General features: G+C 62.2%; 1 long non-coding RNA gene across 1 annotated transcript; it reads left to right on the top strand.

Annotated features, from left to right (window-relative positions):
• Positions 1-676: 676 nt before the first annotated feature.
• LOC144298881 (uncharacterized) lies at positions 677-3,852 on the top strand. Its single transcript, XR_013365756.1, has 3 exons — positions 677-895; positions 1,758-1,909; positions 3,020-3,852. It is a non-coding gene; the product is annotated as an uncharacterized LOC144298881 (long non-coding RNA).
• The last annotated feature ends 1,272 nt before the right edge of the window (positions 3,853-5,124 follow it).

The following is a 5,124-nucleotide window of genomic DNA, read 5'->3' as shown; positions in this document are numbered from 1 at the left end:
ATTATATTATTACTTTCTGACACCGCAATCACAGATTTTTTATGTTTTGATGCTAAATTTGGTAAAAGTTTAAATTAGGGTAATTAAATAATTAGCTTTAAGATGACAAGCTAGCAAACAGCTTCCCCCTCCCTGACATGCCCAGTCAGCATTGCCGGCTTGGGAAATGCCAGAGGGAGAGCCACCCCGCAGCGCCTGCACCACGAGATGGGTTGCGCCCCTCGTTCCCGGCCCCGGCCTGCGCCCCTCCCTGTGGGCCAAGTGTCCCTGGGATCGCCCACCAGCCTGGGCTCTTGTCTGGGATGGGGCCTGGCTGCTGCACGTGCTCAGCAGGGAAGAGCAGGCCTGGACTCTCTGCCGGGAGCAGCGGGGCTGCTGGTGTGGAGGCAGACAGGCCCCCACAGATCTGTCCACGCAGCAAAGCGAGTGCATGGGTCCCCACGGGGGCTCAGGGCTCCACAGAGTCAAAGAGCAGCTTAGGTGTGAGACGCCGTCCCCTCAGCTCTGATTCCCATCCCTCCCCTTCATCCTCTTGTCCCTCAAAACTGCACTGGCTCTGAGCACCAAGTCACAGATGTGCGTGACGATGGTTCTGGAGTTTGTGGCTGTTTGAGGAGCTGCGCCGTTTCTAGGGTAACGTGGCACAAAGAAACATTTAGGACCTGAGTGTTCAAGGAAGCAATATTTATAGAGCGTGTGCACCATCTGTGGCCTCATTTCTCTCCAGGTGAATTCCCTGTCCAGGTTGGATGTCAGCAAGAAAAGGCAGAGCAGCGCTGAGCATATGACACTTTTCCTTTCATTTCTAGACGTCTGTGTCGACACATACTTCTGCAGAGCCGGCTCCGTGGGGGCGCTGACCCAGCGGGCCCAGGGGGAGGGCTCTGCAGCTGAGGTTTGCTTCCAGTCGGGGCCCCTGGCTTGGGCCTGCGCATCCTTACCTGCGATGTGTCCCGCCCCCATGTGGGGGAGGCCTAGGCAGCTGGCCTGTGGGGGGTGGGGGTGGGGGTGTGTGGCAGGTGCACCCGCCAGGAGCCGTCAGCACCACGGACAGCGCCGAGCCCGGGGGCGGGGCGGGCTCCCCAAACCTCCACCCGCCCCCACCCGCAGGCGCAGGCCGGGGCCAGAGCTGAAGCAAGAGTTGCCGCCCTTATTCCTGGTGCCAGAGGGTCCCTGGGCTGGGGGCAAGGGGAGGCCCTGTCACCACGGAGTCATGCTGAGCGTCCGGCCAGCGAGTCACTCAGGTGCAGCAGGCTGGCCAGCCCTTGTGAGCCGGGACCTGCCCCAGGTCCTGGCAGTGGCCTGTCCTCCGCCCTGGGAGTGGGCAGGCTGCGCCATCATTCGCTGAACGCGGGGAAGCGTCCCCTCCCCGACCCCGGGGCCGTCAGAATGGACAGGGCGGCGGGACGGCATCAGGACCCAAGGCTGAGTGAGCCCTGGTGGGCACCGCTGCTAGCCCAGCCCCAGAGGCCAGCTCTCCAAAGGCATGTCTCCTCCCGTCCCAGGGGGGCCAGTGGCCCAGAGCGCACCGGAGCTGTCACACGTCAGGGTCACACAGGCGCAGATTAGGCACGCGGGGCCTGGCAGGAGCCACTACCATCACCTCTTCCATTTCTCAGTGATCCCTCCACCTGCGACAGCTCCCCTCCCCCTCCCTCTCCCTCTTCCCTCCTCCCTCCCTCTCTCCGTCCCTCCCTCCCTCTTCCTGCATAGAAAACCTCTGTGGTCCCTTCTCTCTCCTGTTCATGAACTTTTAGAAATGGAAACCCACCAGGAAAATCCACGAAGAGAGGAAGGGGAACCGGAGAAGCCCAGGAGGAGGAGGAGACGCCTCCCCGGGGAACGCCCAGATGACCAAGAGGTGCCCAGGCCTCTTAATCCAACCCAAAAGGAAGCCACTTGTGGGCAGGTGAGCACTGGGGCCCCAGTGGGCGGAGACACCTGCATCAGTCAGGATCCAGTAAGGAGAGCAAAGCCCGCGCCTCGGGGTTTCCTGGGCACCAGTTCAGAATCGGAAGGGCTGCAAAGCCCAACAGAGGCCGCGGAGGGGGCAGCAGCCCCAGGAGGCCAACCCCACCCTGAGGGCTGGGACATGCGTCCTTCCAGGAGACCTCGGGGCCCAGCTCCTGCTCGGGGCGGGTCTGGGCTCATCCGCTGGCTCAGGAGAAGCTGCCGTGGGCTGGGGGAAGGGGTGACCATAGCTTCTATCTTGGTTTGGGGAATTTTTTTTTTTGAGATTTTATTTATTTATTTGAGAGAGAGAAAGAACGGGAAGTGGGGAGGGGCAGAGGGACAGAGGGAGAAGCAGACTCTCTGCTGAGCAGAAAGCCCAACGTGGGGCTCCATCTGGGACAGAGATCATGACATCATGACCTGAGCCACCAGGCGTCCCAGGCTTCCATCCTGACCTGTCCCCGCCTGCCCTCGTCCTCTGCTGGCGTCTGGCCCTCCCACTCTCGTCTGACCACAGGGGGGGGGCAGCAAGGGGAGCCCACACAGCTGAGGGGGGCTCCGGGGGAAGCGCTATGGTTGGAATCTCTTTGAAGTCATGAGGTGAGGGCAGAGGCCCAGGAGGGGGGCCACCCAGCTGGGCGGTCACTGCCATGGGGCCTGGATCAGACCTCGCTTGTCCACAGTCCACGGTCGGTTGCAGCAACGCAACCGGTTGCAGGGAAGCACCCCCGGCCCCGCAGCCTCGCATCCCAGCTGCTCCTCCCCTGCCCGGGATGGGTGGACACCTCGGCAGGTCCGGGTCCAGCGAGCCGCCCGGAGCGTGTGCGCGTCCCGCCCGTGGCGACCCCGACCTCACACACGGGTCCCGCTGGAGAGCACCGTGTCTGTCCCCCACGATGGTCTTGCTCTGGGGCTGGGGCTCTCAGCCTTTTCCAGTGTCTCTGTGCTTTGTGTCTTGGCTCTAACCACAGGACTCTACTCTCAAACTAAGAGGGTCAAATGACGCCGGGCAGACTCCCTGAACATCCAGCACTTCACCCCGCACCTCGCCCACGTTGCTTTTTAGATTTATCTCCCGAGGTTTGTTTCCGGCCCTGAGTTTACCTGAGTTCGCCGGTGCACACGCAGGCGTGGCCGTCTGTCCTGACGGCGCTGCTGCCTCCTGGGTCTGATGGAGTCCCGTCTACACCGGAGCCCCCCTGCAGGACCCTCGTCACCGGGCCAGCCTCCCTGCTCCCTCTGGGGGAACCGGGGGGTGGCGATGAAAGCTTTCCGCCTTTTTTTCCTGCCAATGACCAAATTCGAATGTACAATTTAAAAGCTACATTGGCACTTTCCACCCCACTGCCTGCGATGATTGTGCCGAGATTATTAAACCCGTCATAAATAATAATGTGACATTTTCTGACTGGATATCTGATGAAGAAGCCGATCTTGGCAGCCTGAGACTGGACAGCCGGGATTGCTGAGGACAGGACAATTTCACGGGGTCCCCTGCCAGCCCCCAGGGACCAGGAGTCAAGGCCCCCAATTAAGTCTACACAGAAGCAGCCTCCCGAGTCCCAGGAGGGCAGGGTGGGGGTGAGGGGTGTTCCCTGCCCTGTTGTTCCCATGAGCCTGCAGCCTCCCCGGACGCGGCTTCGACACCACCTGCCCGAGTCTGAGAGCCTGGTTCGGCCCATCTGTCCCCCGAGGTCTGAACCTGTCGCCCCGTTTCCCAGCCCGAGGTCACCGTCCAGCCAGGACCTGAGCCCAGGCTCCCGCCTCTGTGGTTGCTAGCCAGGCCACGGCCTCCCCGCCCCCAGCCCCAGCCCATCCAGAGAGGGTTCTGGGGGGGTCAGTTCCTTGGAGAGGAGGGGACCAGGGCACACCCGAGCACAGTTCCTCAGTCTCACCAGGATGCACCAGCCCTCAGGACACCAAAGAACACTCCGGAGTCCACGAGGTCTGACTGCTGCCCCCACCCTATCCTGCGGCTTGGCAGGGAGGTGGTGAGGCTGTGTCGCGTGGGATGGGGGTGCTGCTGTCCCCAGGGAGAGCCCCGCCGCAAACCCCGACACTGACTGGACACCAGGACGGTCGCAGGGGCAGGTGGGAAGGGGCTGGGGGAGGGCTGGGAAATGAGGCCCCTGGTACCCGGAGGCCATGGTAGGGCAGGCCGCAGGCTGGGGTGCAGGCGGGAGCGCGCCCTGAGGGGCGAGAGCAAAGCCGCTCCCTCCTCCCGCTGCCAGGCGCTCTTTCGTGCTATTTGATGTGGCTCTAAGTAAAGCAAAGTTAAAATTCCGAGTAATTACCGTGAGTTTTACTGTTTATCCTCATGTTGTGCAATATCAGCATAAAAGCAAACCTAAGAGGATCCCTGGGTGGCTCCGCGGTGGAGCGTCAGCCTTCGGCCCAGGGCGTCACCCCGGGGACCCCGCTCCCACCGGCCCATCGCCGCCTCCTGCGTCCCCTTCAAGTGCTGGTTCAAAGGGACACGTGGCGCCTGCCAGCCTCCCCGACGGGACGCCCTCGCTCTGATCTCACTGGACCCCCGCACGTGTCCCGGAATTGTGTGTCCAGGGGCCTCCTGAGCGCTCCGTGCAAACGCAAGAAATGACGTAGAAAAGAGAGACACGCGTGGCTTCTCCTCCGCTCACGCGCTGGCTCCAGCGGCCCCTCAGACGTCACTTATGAAGCTCGGGTTCAGGTAAAATCGTTAAGAATTTCGAGATTGCTATGGCAGAGCCTTGAAGCAAGCACAGGCCCTCGGGGTGGCCCCACGCCTGCAGCCTGCAGCCCGTGACGCTGGCCTCGCTCCCCACGTCATGGGAGCCGCGGCCTGGAGCCTGGGCCCACCCAGCGCCGGAGGCCGCGGTCCAGGAAGGTGAGGCCCCCAGGACTGAGGCGCCACTACACCCACAGGCACACGTACACACAGGTGCACACGCTTGCCTGCACGCACACAGGTGCACACTCAAGCACACGGGTCCACAGGCGCACACAGGTGCATACGCACACGCACACGCATACAAACGCAGCATCAGAGTCCCATCATCAGTGTTCCTTCCTGTGGGTTACCTGCTGCCTCACCTGGATCATCCTGTAAGTTTCAAATGTCCCTAAGAAGACACTGGGCACCTGCTCCCCAAATTCCTGCCCGGCCTGCTGAGTCCTCTCCCTGCCCATCTC

This window comes from Canis aureus, chromosome 26 (genome assembly GCF_053574225.1).
Source record: "Canis aureus isolate CA01 chromosome 26, VMU_Caureus_v.1.0, whole genome shotgun sequence".
NCBI classification, from domain to species: domain Eukaryota; kingdom Metazoa; phylum Chordata; class Mammalia; order Carnivora; family Canidae; genus Canis; species Canis aureus.
The sequence above is the reverse complement of the archived record's forward strand: the minus strand, read 5'-3'. Positions and strand labels throughout refer to the sequence as shown.